Here is a 13753-nt window from a genome sequence, read left to right as displayed (position 1 = left end):
GGGGGGGTGGGTACATGCATATGCAACCTGTCTTCCCTCTCGGACATGGGAGTGTTTTGTGGGGGGGGGGGGTACATGCATATTTAACCTGTCTGCCCTCTGGGCCATGAGAGTGTATTGTGGGGGGGGGATAAATGCATACGCAACCTGTCTTCCCTCTCGGTCATGGGAGTGTATTGTGGGGGGGGGGGTACATGCATATGCAACCTGTATTCCCTCTGGGCCATGGGAGTGTATTGTGGGGGGGGTACATGCATTTGCAACCTGTTTTCCCTCTGGGCCATGGGAGTGTATTGTGGGGGGGGGGGTACATGCATTTGCAACCTGTCTTCCCTCTGGGCCATGGGAGTGTATTGGGGAGGGGGGTACATGCATATGCAACCTGTCTTCCCTCTCGGCCATGGGAGTGTATTGTGGGGGGGGGTACATGCATATGCAACCTTTCTGCCCTCTGGGCCATGGGAGTGTGTTGTGGGGGCGGGGGGTACATGCATATTTAACCTGTCTGCCCTCTGGGCCATGGGAGTGTATTGTGTGGGGGGGGGTACATGCATATCCAACCTGTCTTCCCTCTGGGCCATGGGAGTGTATTGTGGGGGGTACATGCATTTGCAACCTGCCTGCCCTCTGGGCCATGGGAGTGTATTGGGGGGGGGCGTACATGAATATGCAACCTGTCTTCCCTCTGGGCCATGGGAGTGTATTGTGGGGTGGGAGGGGTACATGCATATTTAACCTGTCTGCCCTCTGGGCCATGGGAGTGTATTGTGGGGGGGGTACATGCATATGCAACCTGTCTGCCCTCTGGGCCATGGGAGTGTATTGTGGGGGGGGGGTACATGCATATTTATCCTGTCTTCCCTCTTGGCTATGGGAGTGTATTGTGGGGGGAGGGGTACATGCATATGCAACCTGTCTTCCCTCTGGGTCATGGGAGTGTATTGTGGGGGGGTGGGGGTACATGCATATTTAACCTGTCTGCCCTCTGGGCCATGGGAGTGTATTGTGGGGGAGGGGGTACATGCATATTTAACCTGTCTGCCCTCTGGGCCATGGGAGTGTATTGTGGGGGGGTACATGCATATGCAACCTGTCTGCCCTCTGGGCCATGGGAGTGTATTGTGGGGGGGGGGTACATGCATATTTATCCTGTCTTCCCTCTGGGCCATGGGAGTGTATTGTGGGGGGGGGGGGTACATGCATATTTAACCTGCCTGCCCTCTGGTCCATGGGAGTGTATTGTGGGGGGGGGGTACATGCATATTTAACCTGTCTGCCCTCTGGGCCATGGGAGTATATTGTGGGGGTGGGGGGGGGGTACATGCATATGCAACCTGTCTTCCCTCTGAGCCATGGGAGTGTATTGTGGGGGGGGGGGGTACATGCAAATTTAACCTGTCTGCCCTCTGGGCCATGGGAGTGTATTGTGGGGGTGGGGGGGGGGTACATGCATATTTAACCTGTCTTCCCTCTGGGCCATGGGAGTGTATTGTGGGGGGGGGTACATGCATATACAACCTGTCTGCTCTCTGGGCCATGGGAGTGTATTGTGGAGGGGGGGGGGTTTACATGCATATTTAACCTGTCTGCCCTCTGGGCCATGGGAGTTTATTGTGGGGGGGAACATGCATATTTAACCTGTCTGCCCTCTGGGCCATGGGAGTATATTGTGGGGGTGGGGGGGGGGGGTACATGCATATGCAACCTGTCTTCCCTCTGAGCCATGGGAGTGTATTGTGGGGGGGGGGTACATGCAAATTTAACCTGTCTGCCCTCTGGGCCATGGGAGTGTATTGTGGGGGTGGGGGGGGGGTACATGCATATTTAACCTGTCTTCCCTCTGGGCCATGGGAGTGTATTGTGGGGGGGGGTACATGCATATACAACCTGTCTGCTCTCTGGGCCATGGGAGTGTATTGTGGAGGGGGGGGGGTTTACATGCATATTTAACCTGTCTGCCCTCTGGGCCATGGGAGTTTATTGTGGGGGGGAACATGCATATTTAACCTGTCTGCCCTCTGGGCCATGGGAGTGTATTGTGGGGGGGGGGTACATGCATATGCAACCTGTCTTCCCTCTGGGCCATGGGAGTGTATTGTGGGGGGGGGGTACATGCATATTTAACCTGTCTTCCCTCTGGGCCATGGGAGTGTATTGTGGGGGGGGGTACATGCATTTGCAACCTGTCTTCCCTCTGGGTCATGGGAGTGTATTGTGGGGGGATGGGGGGGTACATGCATATGCAACCTGTCTTCCCTCTCGGACATGGGAGTGTATTGTGGGGGGGGGGGTACATGCATATTTAACCTGTCTGCCCTCTGAGCCATGAGAGTGTATTGTGGGGGGGGGGGTACATGCATACGCAACCTGTCTTCCCTCTGGGCCATGGGAGTGTATTGTGGGGGGGGGGTACATGCATATGCAACCTGTCTTCCCTCTGGGCCATGGGAGTGTATTGTGAGGATGGGGGGGGTACATGCATATTTAACCTGTCTTCCCTCTGGGCCATGGGAGTGTATTGTGTGGGGGGGGGTACATGCATATTTAACCTGTCTGGCCTCTGGGCCATGGGAGTGTATTGTGAGGATGGGGGGTACATGCATATTTAACCTGTCTTCCCTCTGGGCCATGGGAGTGTAGTGTGTGTGGGGGGGGGGGGTACATGCATATTTAACCTGTCTGGCCTCTGGGCCATGGGAGTTTATTGTGGGGGGGGTACATGCATATTTAACCTGTCTGCCCTCTGGGCCATGGGAGTGTATTGGGGGGGGGGGGTACATGCATATGTAACCTGTCTGCCCTCTGGGCCATGGGAGTGTATTGGGGGGGGTGGGGGTACATGCATATGCAACCTGTCTTCCCTCTGGGCCATGCGAGTGTATTGTGGGGGGGGTACATGCATATGCAACCTGTCTGCTCTCTGGGCCATGGGAGTGTATTGTGGAGGGGTTACATGCATATGTAACCTGTCTGGCCTCTGGGCCATGGGAGTTTATTGTGGGGGGGGGTACATGCATATTTAACCTGTCTGCCCTCTGGGCCATGGGAGTGTATTGGGGGGGGGGGGTACATGCATATGCAACCTGTCTGCCCTCTGGGCCATGGGAGTGTATTGTGGGGGGGGGGGTACATGCATATTTAACCTGTCTGCCCTCTGGGCCATGAGAGTGTATTGTGGGGGGGGGGTACATGCATATGCAACCTGTCTTCCCTCTGGGCCATGGGAGTGTATTGTGGGGGGGGGGGGTACATGCATATTTAACCTGTCTTCCCTCTGGGCCATGGGAGTGTATTGTGGGGGGGGGGTGGGTACATGCATATGCAACCTGTCTTCCCTCTGGGTCATGGGAGTGTATTGTGGGGGGGGTGGTGGGGTACATGCATATGCAACCTGTCTTCCCTCTCGGACATGGGAGTGTATTTAGGGGGGGGGTACATGCATATTTAACCTGTCTGCCCTCTGGGCCATGAGAGTGTATTGTGGGGGGGGGACATGCATACGCAACCTGTCTTCCCTCTCGGCCATGGGAGTGTATTGTGGCGGGGGGGCATGCATATGAAACCTGTCTTCCCTCTGGGCCATGGGAGTGTATTGTGGGGGGGGGGGTACATTCATATGCAACCTGTCGGCCCTCTGGGCCATGGGAGTGTATTGGGGGGGTACATGCATATGCAACCTGTCTTCCCTCTGGGCCATGGGAGTGTATTGTGGGGGGGGGGGGTACATGCATATGCAACCTGTCTGCCCTCTGGGCCATGGGAGTGTGTTGTGGGGGGGGTACATGCATATGCAACCTGTCTTCCCTCTCGGACATGGGAGTGTTTTGTGGGGGGGGGGGGTACATGCATATTTAACCTGTCTGCCCTCTGGGCCATGAGAGTGTATTGTGGGGGGGGGGGTACATGCATACGCAACCTGTCTTCCCTCTGGGTCATGGGAGTGTATTGTGGGGGGGGGACATGCATATGCAACCTGTCTTCCCTCTGGGCCATGGGAGTGTATTGTGGGGGGGGGGTACATGCATATGCAACCTGTCCTCCCTCTGGGCCATGGGAGTGTATTGTGGGGGGGGGCACATGCATTTGCAACCTGTCTTCCCTCTGGGCCATGGGAGAGTATTGTGGGGGGGGGGGGGGGTACATGCATTTGCAACCTGTCTTCCCTCTGGGCCATGGGAGTGTATTGGGGAGGGGGGTACATGCATATGCAACCTTTCTGCCCTCTGGGCCATGGGAGTGTATTGTGGGGGGGGTACATGCATTTGCAACCTGCCTGCCTTCTCGGCCATGGGAGTGTATTGGGGGGGGGGTACATGCATATGCAACCTTTCTGCTCTCTGGGCCATGGGAGTGTAATGTGGGGGCGGGGGGTACATGCATATTTAACCTGTCTGCCCTCTGGGTCATGGGAGTGTATTGTGTGGGGGGGGTATATGCATATTTAACCTGTCTGCCCTCTGGGCCATGGGAGTGTATTGTGGGGGGGGGGGGGGTACATGCATATTTAACCTGTCTGCCCTCTGGGCCACGGGAGTGTATTGTGGGGGGGGGTACATGCATATGCAACCTGTCTTCCCTCTGGGCCATGGGAGTGTATTGTGGGCGTGGGGGGGGGGGTACATGCATATTTAACCTGTCTGCCCTCTGGGCCATGGGAGTGTATTGTGGGGGGGGGGGTACATGCATATGCAACCTGTCTGCCCTCTGGGCCATGGGAGTGTATTGTGGGGGGGGGGTACATGCATATTTAACCTGCCTGCCCTCTGGGCCATGGGGGTGTATTGTGGGGGGGGGTACATGCATATTTAACCTGTCTGCCCTCTGGGCCACGGGAGTGTATTGTGGAGGGGGGGGGGGGTACATGCATATTTAACCTGTCTTCCCTCTGGGCCATGGGAGTGTATTTTGGGGGGGGGGTACATGCATATTTAACCTGCCTGCCCTCTGGTCCATGGGAGTGTATTGTGGGGGGGGGGTACATGCATATTTAACCTGTCTGCCCTCTGGGCCATGGGAGTATATTGTGGGGGTGGGGGGGTACATGCATATGCAACCTGTCTTCCCTCTGAGCCATGGGAGTGTATTGTGGGGGGGGTACATGCATATTTAACCTGTCTGCCCTCTGGGCCATGGGAGTATATTGTGGGGTTGGGGGGGTACATGCATATGCAACCTGTCTTCCCTATGGGCCATGGGAGTGTATTTTGGGGGGGGGGGTACATGCATATTTAACCTCCCTGCTCTCTGGTCCATGGGAGTGTATTGTGGGGGGGGGGGTACATGCATATTTAACCTGTCTGCCCTCTGGGCCATGGGGGTATATTGTGGGGGTGGGGGGGTACATGCATATGCAACCTGTCTTCCCTCTGAGCCATGGGAGTGTATTGTGGGGGGGGGGTACATGCATATTTAACCTGTCTGCCATCTGGGCCATGGGAGTGTATTGTGGGGGTGGGGGGGGACATGCATATTTAACCTGTCTTCCCTCTGGGCCATGGGAGTGTATTGTGGGGGGGGGTACATGCATATACAACCTGTCTGCTCTCTGGGCCATGGGAGTGTATTGTGGAGGGGGGGGGGTTACATGCATATTTAACCTGTCTGCCCTCTGGGCCATGGGAGTTTATTGTGGGGGGTACATGCATATTTAACCTGTCTGCCCTCTGGGCCATGGGAGTGTATTGTGGGGGGGTACATGCATTTGCAACCTGTCTTCCCTCTGGGTCATGGGAGTGTATTGTGGGGGGGAGTGGGTACATGCATATATAACCTGTCTTCCCTCTGGGTCATGGGAGTGTATTGTGGGGGGTGGGGGGGTACATGCATATGCAACCTGTCTTCCCTCTCGGACATGGGAGTGTATTGTGTGGGGGGGGGTACATGTATATTTAACCTGTCTGCCCTCTGGGCCATGACAGTGTATTGTGAGGGGGGGGGGTACATGCATACGCAACCTGTCTTCCCTCTGGGTCATGGGAGTGTATTGTGGGGGGGGGATACATGCATATGCAACCTGTCTTCCCTCTCGGCCATGGGAGTGTATTGTGGGGGGGGGGGTACATGCATATGCAACCTGTCTTCCCTCTGGGTCATGGGAGTGTATTGTGGGGGGGGGGTGGATACATGCATATGCAACCTGTCTTCCCTCTGGGTCATGGGAGTGTATTGTGGGGGGATGGGGGGGTACATGCATATGCAACCTGTCTTCCCTCTCGGACATGGGAGTGTATTGTGGGGGGGGGGTACATGCATATTTAACCTGTCTGCCCTCTGGGCCATGAGAGTGTATTGTGGGGGGGGAGGGGGGTACATGCATACGCAACCTGTCTTCCCTCTGGGCCATGGGAGTGTATTGTGGGGGGGGGGGTACATGCATATGCAACCTGTCTTCCCTCTGGGCCATGGGAGTGTATTGTGGGGATGGGGGGGTACATGCATATTTAACCTGTCTTCCCCCTCTGGGCCATGGGAGTGTATTGTGGGGGGGGGGGTACATGCATATTTAACCTGTCTGCCCTCTGGGCCATGAGAGTGTATTGTGGGGGGGGGTACATGCATATTTAACCTGTCTGGCCTCTGGGCCATGGGAGTTTATTGTGGGGGGGGTACATGCATATTTAACCTGTCTGCCCTCTGGGCCATGAGAGTGTATTGTGGGGGGGGTACATGCATATGCAACCTGTCTTCCCTCTGGGCCATGGGAGTGTATTGTGGGGGGGGGGGTACATGCATATTTAACCTGTCCTCCCTCTCGGCCATGGGAGTGTATTGTGGGGGGGGGGGTACATGCATTTGCAACCTGTCTTCCCTCTGGGTCATGGGAGTGTATTGTGGGGGGGGGGGGTGGGTACATGCATATGCAACCTGTCTTCCCTCTGGGTCATGGGAGTGTATTGTGGGGGGGGGGGTACATGCATTTGCAACCTGTCTTCCCTCTGGGTCATGGGAGTGTATTGTGGGGGGGGGGGGTGGGTACATGCATTTGCAACCTGTCTTCCCTCTGGGTCATGGGAGTGTATTGTGGGGGGGGGGGTGGGTACATGCATATGCAACCTGTCTTCCCTCTGGGTCATGGGAGTGTATTGTGGGGGGGGTACATGCATATGCAACCTGGCTTCCCTCTGGGCCATGAGAGTGTATTGTGGGGGGGGGTACATTCATATGCAACCTGTCTTCCCTCTGGGTCATGGGAGTGTATTGTGGGGGGGGGGGGGTACATGCATATGCAACCTGTCTTCCCTCTGGGCCATGGGAGTTTATTTTTTGGGGGGGGGGGTACATGCATATTTAACCTGTCTGCCCTCTGGGCCATGGGAGTGTATTGTGGGGGGGGGGGGGTACATGCATATGCAACCTGTCTGCCCTCTGGGCCATGGGAGTGTATTGTGGGGGGGATACATGCATATTTAACCTGTCTTCCCTCTGGGTCATGGGAGTGTATTGTGGGGGGGTACATGCATATGCAACCTGTCTTCCCTCTGGGCCATGGGAGTGTATTGTCGGGGGGTACATGATTATTTAACCTGTCTGCCCTCTGGGCCATGCGAGTGTATTGTGGGGGGGTGCATGCATATTTAACCTATCTTCCCTCTGGCCATGGGAGTGCATTGTGGGGGGGGTACATGCATATGCAACCTGTCTTCCCTCTGGGCCATGGGAGTGTATTGTGGGGGTGGGGGGGGGGGGGTACATGCATATGCAACCTGACTTCCCTCTGGGCCATGGGAGTGTATTGTGGGGGGGGGGGGTACATGCATATGCAACCCGCCTGCCCTCTGGGCCATGGGAGTGTATTGTGGGGGGGAGGGGTGGTACATGCATAGTACATGCATATTTAACCTGTCTTCCCTCTGGGCCATGGGAGTGTATTGTGGGGGGGGTACATGCACATGCAACCTGTCTTCCCTCTGGGCCATGGGAGTGTATTTTGGCGGGGGGGTACATGCATGTGCAACCTGTCTTCCCTCTGGGTCATGGGAGTGTATTGTGGGGGGGGGTACATGCATATGCAACCTGTCTTCCCTCTGGGCCATGGGAGTGTATTGTCGGGGGGTACATGATTATTTAACCTGTCTGCCCTCTGGGCCATGCGAGTGTATTGTGGGGGGGTACATGCATATTTAACCTATCTTCCCTCTGGGCCATGGGAGTGTATTGTGGGGGGGGGGGGGTACATGCATATGCAACCTGTCTTCCCTCTGGGCCATGGGAGTGTATTGTGGAGGTGGGGGGGGGGTACATGCATATGCAACCTGCCTTCCCTCTGGGCCATGGGAGTGTATTGTGGGGGGGGGGACATGCATATGCAACCTGTCTTCCCTCTGGGCCATGGGTGTGTATTGTGGGGGGGGGGGGTTACATGCATATACAACCTGTCTGCCCTCTGGGCCATGGGAGTGTATTGTGGGGGGGGGGTGCATGCATATGGAACCTGTCTGCCCTCTGGGCCATGGGAGTGTATTGTGGGGGGGAGGGGTGGTACATGCATAGTACATGCATATTTAACCTGTCTTCCCTCTGGGCCATGGGAGTGCATTGTGGGGGTGGGGGGGGGTACATGCATATTTAACCTGTCTTCCCTCTGGGCCATGGGAGTGTATTGTGGGGGGGGGGTTACATGCATATTTAACATGTCTTCCCTCTGGGCCATGGGAGTATATTGTGTGTGTTGGGGGGGGGGGGTACATGCATATTTAACCTGTCTTCCCTCTGGGCCATGGGAGTGTATTGTGGGGGGGGGGGGTGGTACATGCATATTTAACCTGCCTGCCCTCTGGTCCATGGGAGTGTATTGGTGGGGGGGGGTACATGCACATTTAACCTGTCTGCCCTCTGGGCCATGGGAGTGTATTGTGGGGGGGGGGGTACATGCATATTTAACCTGTCTGCCTCTGGGCCATGGGAGTGTATTGTGGGGGGGGGTACATGCATATGCAACCTGTCTTCCCTCTGAGCCATGGGAGTGTATTGTGGGGGGGGGTACATGCATATTTAACCTGTCTGCCCTCTGGGCCATGGGAGTGTATTGTGGGGGTGGGGGGGGGTACATGCATATTTAACCTGTTTTCCCTCTGGGCCATGGGAGTGTATTGTGGGGGGGGGTACATGCATATGCAACCTGTCTGCTCTCTGGGCCATGGGAGTGTATTGTGGAGGGGGGGGGGGTTACATGCATATTTAACCTGTCTTCCCTCTGGGCCATGGGAGTGTATTGTGGGGGGGGGGGTACATGCATATTTAACCTGTCTTCCCTCTGGGCCATGGGGGTGTATTGTGGGGGGGGTGGGTACATGCATATGCAACCTGTCTTCCCTCTGGGCCATGGGAGTGTATTGGTATTGTGGGGGGGTACATGCATTTGCAACCTGTCTGCTCTCTGGGCCATGGGAGTGTATTGTCGGGGGGTACATGATTATTTAACCTGTCTGCCCTCTGGGCCATGGGAGTGTATTGTGGGGGGGGTACATGCATATGCAACCTGTCTTCCCTCTGGGCCATGGGAGTGTATTGTGGAGGTGGGGGGGGGTACATGCATATGCAACCTGCCTTCCCTCTGGGCCATGGGAGTGTATTGTGGGGGGGGGACATGCATATGCAACCTGTCTTCCCTCTGGGCCATGGGTGTGTATTGTGGGGGGGGGGGGGGGTTACATGCATATACAACCTGTCTGCCCTCTGGGCCATGGGAGTGTATTGTGGGGGGGGGGTACATGCATATGGAACCTGTCTGCCCTCTGGGCCATGGGAGTGTATTGTGGGGGGGAGGGGTGGTACATGCATAGTACATGCATATTTAACCTGTCTTCCCTCTGGGCCATGGGAGTGCATTGTGGGGGTGGGGGGGGGTACATGCATATTTAACCTGTCTTCCCTCTGGGCCATGGGAGTGTATTGTGGGGGGGGGGGGTACATGCATATTTAACATGTCTTCCCTCTGGGCCATGGGAGTATATTGTGTGTGTTGGGGGTGGGGTACATGCTTATTTAACCTGTCTTCCCTCTGGGCCATGGGAGTGTATTGTGGGGGGGGGGGGTGGTACATGCATATTTAACCTGCCTGCCCTCTGGTCCATGGGAGTGTATTGTGGGGGGGGGGTACATGCACATTTAACCTGTCTGCCCTCTGGGCCATGGGAGTGTATTGTGGGGGGGGGGGTACATGCATATGCAACCTGTCTGCCCTCTGGGCCATGGGAGTGTATTGTGGGGGGGGGGGGTACATGCATATTTAACCTGTCTTCCCTCTGGGCCATGGGAGTGGATTGTGGGGGGGGGGAGTACATGCATATTTAACCTGTCTGCTCTCTGGGCCATGGGAGTGTATTGTGGGGGGGGGGGGGTACATGCATATTTAACCTGTCTGCCCTCTGGGCCATGGGAGTGTATTGTGGGGGTTGGGGGGTATATGCATATTTAACCTATCTGCCCTCTGGGCCATGGGAGTGTATTGTGGGGGGGTGGGTACATGCATATTTAACCTGTCTGCCTCTGGGCCATGGGAGTGTATTGTGGGGGGGGTACATGCATATGCAACCTGTCTTCCCTCTGAGCCATGGGAGTGTATTGTGGGGGGGGGGGGTACATGCATATTTAACCTGTCTGCCCTCTGGGCCATGGGAGTGTATTGTGGGGGTGGGGGGGGGGGGGTACATGCATATTTAACCTGTTTTCCCTCTGGGCCATGGGAGTGTATTGTGGGGGGGTACATGCATATGCAACCTGTCTGCTCTCTGGGCCATGGGAGTGTATTGTGGAGGGGGGGGGGTTACATGCATATTTAACCTGTCTTCCCTCTGGGCCATGGGAGTGTATTGTGGGGGGGGGGGGTACATGCATATTTAACCTGTCTTCCCTCTGGGCCATGGGAGTGTATTGTGGGGGGGGGGGGTGGGTACATGCATATGCAACCTGTCTTCCCTCTGGGCCATGGGAGTGTATTGGTATTGTGGGGGGGTACATGCATTTGCAACCTGTCTGCTCTCTGGGCCATGGGAGTGTATTGTGGGGGGGGGGGTACATGCATATTTAACCTGTCTTACCTCTGGGCCAAGGGAGTGTATTGTGGGGAGGGGTACATGCATATTTAACCTGCCTGCCCTCTGGTCCATGGGAGTGTATTGTGGGTGTATTGTGGGGGGGGGGGGGGTACATGCATATTTAACCTGTCTTCCCTCTGGGCCATGGGAGTGTATTGTGGGGGGGTACATGCATATTTAACCTGTCTGCCCTCTGGGCCATGGGAGTGTATTGTGGGGGTGTGGGGGGGGGGGGGGGGTACATGCATATTTAACCTGTCTTCCCTCTGGGCCATGGGAGTGTATTGTGGGGGGGGGTACATGCATATGCAACCTGTCTGCTCTCTGGGCCATGGGAGTGTATTGTGGAGGGGTGGGGGTTACATGCATATTTAACCTGTCTGCCCACTGGGCCATGGGAGTTTATTGTGGGGGGGTACATGCATATTTAACCTGTCTGCCCTCTGGGCCATGGGAGTGTATTGTGGGGGGGGGTACATTCATATTTAACCTGTCTTCCTTCTGGGCCATGGGAGTGTATTATGGGGGGGGTACATGCATTTGCAACCTGTCTTCCCTCTGGGTCATGGGAGTGTATTGTGGGGGGGGGGGTACATGCATATGCAACCTGTCTTCCCTCTGGGTCATGGGAGTTTATTGTGGGGGGGTACATGCATATTTAACCTGTCTGCCCTCTGGGCCATGGGAGTGTATTGTGGGGGGGGGGGGTACATGCATATGCAACCTGTCTTCCCTCTGGGCCATGGGAGTGTGTTGTGGGGGGGGGGGGGTACATGCATATGCAACCTGTCTTCCCTCTGGGCCATGGGAGTGTATTGTGGGGGGGGGGTACATGCATATTTAACCTGTCTTCCTTCTGGGCCATGGGAGTGTATTATGGGGGGGGGGGGGTACATGCATATTTAACCTGTCTTCCCTCTGGGTCATGGGAGTGTATTGTGGGGGGGGGAGTACATGCATATGCAACCTGTCTTCCCTCTGGGCCATGGGAGTGTATTGTGGGGGGGATACATGCATATGCAACCTGTCTGCCCTCTGGGCCATGGGAGTGTATTGTGGGGGGGGGTACATGCACATTTAACCTGTCTGCCCTCTGGGCCATGGGAGTGTATTGTGGGGGGGTACATGCATATGCAACCTGTCTTCCCTCTGGACCATGGGAGTGTATTGTGGGGGGGGGTACATGCATATTAAACCTGTCTTCCCTCTGGGCCATGAGAGTGTATGGTGGGGGAGGGGGTACATGCATTTGCAACCTGTCTTCCCTCTGGGCCATGGGAGTGTATTGTGGGGGGGGGGTACATGCATATGCAACCTGTCTTCCCTCTGGGCCATGGGAGTGTATTGTGGGGGGGGGGTACATGCATATGCAACCTGTCTTCCCTCTCGGCCATGGGAGTGTATTGTGTGGGGGGACATGCATATGCAACCTGTCTTCCCTCTGGGCCATGGGAGTGTATTGTGGCGGGGTGAGGGGTACATGCATGTGCAACCTGTCTTCCCTCTGGGTCATGGGAGTGTATTGTGGGGGGGTACATGCATATGCAACCTGTCTTCCCTCTGAGTCATGGGAGTGTATTGTGGGGGGGTACATGCATATGCAACCTGTCTTCCCTCTGGGCCATGGGAGTGTATTGTGGAGGCGGGGGGACATGCATATGCAACCTGTCTTCCCTCTGGGCCATGGGAGTGTATTGTGGGGGGGGGTACATGCATATGCAACCTGTCTTCCCAATGGGCCATGGGAGTGTATGGTGGGGGGGGGTACATGCATATGCAACCTGTCTTCCCTCTCAGGCATGGGAGTGTATTGTGGGGGGTGGGGTACATGCATATGCAACCTGTCTTCCCTCTGGGCCATGGGAGTGTATTGTGGCCGGGGGGGGGTACATGCATATGCAACCTGTCTTCCCTCTGGACCATGGGAGTGTATTGAGGGGGTGGTACATGCATATGCAACCTGTCTTCCCTCTGGGCCATGAGAGTGTATTGTGGGGGGGGGGGGGTACATGCATATGCAACCTGTCTTCCCTCTGGGTCATGGGAGTGTATTGTGGGGGGGGGTACATGCATATGCAACCTGTCTTCCCTCTCAGCCATGGGAGTGTATTGTGGGGGGGGGGTACATGCATATGCAACCTGTCTTCCCTCTGGGCCATGGGAGTGTATTGTGGGGGGGGGGGTACATGCATATGCAACCTGTCTTCCCTCTGGGCCATGGGAGTGTATTGTGGGGGGGGGGGGTACATGCATATGCAACCTGTCTTCCCTCTCGGCCATGGGAGTGTATTGTGTGGGAGGACATGCATATGCAACCTGTCTTCCCTCTGGGCCATGGGAGTGTATTGTGGCGGGGTGGGGGGTACATGCATGTGCAACCTGTCTTCCCTCTGGGTCATGGGAGTGTATTGTGGGGGGGGTACATGCATATGCAACCTGTCTTCCCTCTGAGTCATGGGAGTGTATTGTGGGGGGGGGGGGGGTACATGCATATGCAACCTGTCTTCCCTCTCGGCCATGGGAGTGTATTGTGTGGGGGGACATGCATATGCAACCTGTCTTCCCTCTGGGCCATGGGAGTGTATTGTGGGGGGGTACATTCATATTTAACCTGTCTTCCTTCTGGGCCATGGGAGTGTATTATGGGGGGGTACATGCATTTGCAACCTGTCTTCCCTCTGGGTCATGGGAGTGTATTGTGGGGGGGGGTACATGCA

This window comes from Ambystoma mexicanum, chromosome 11 (assembly GCF_040938575.1).
Source record: "Ambystoma mexicanum isolate Mex_15411 chromosome 11, UKY_AmexF1_1, whole genome shotgun sequence".
In the NCBI taxonomy this organism is placed as follows: Eukaryota; Metazoa; Chordata; class Amphibia; order Caudata; family Ambystomatidae; genus Ambystoma; species Ambystoma mexicanum.
The sequence above is the reverse complement of the archived record's forward strand: the minus strand, read 5'-3'. Positions refer to the sequence as shown.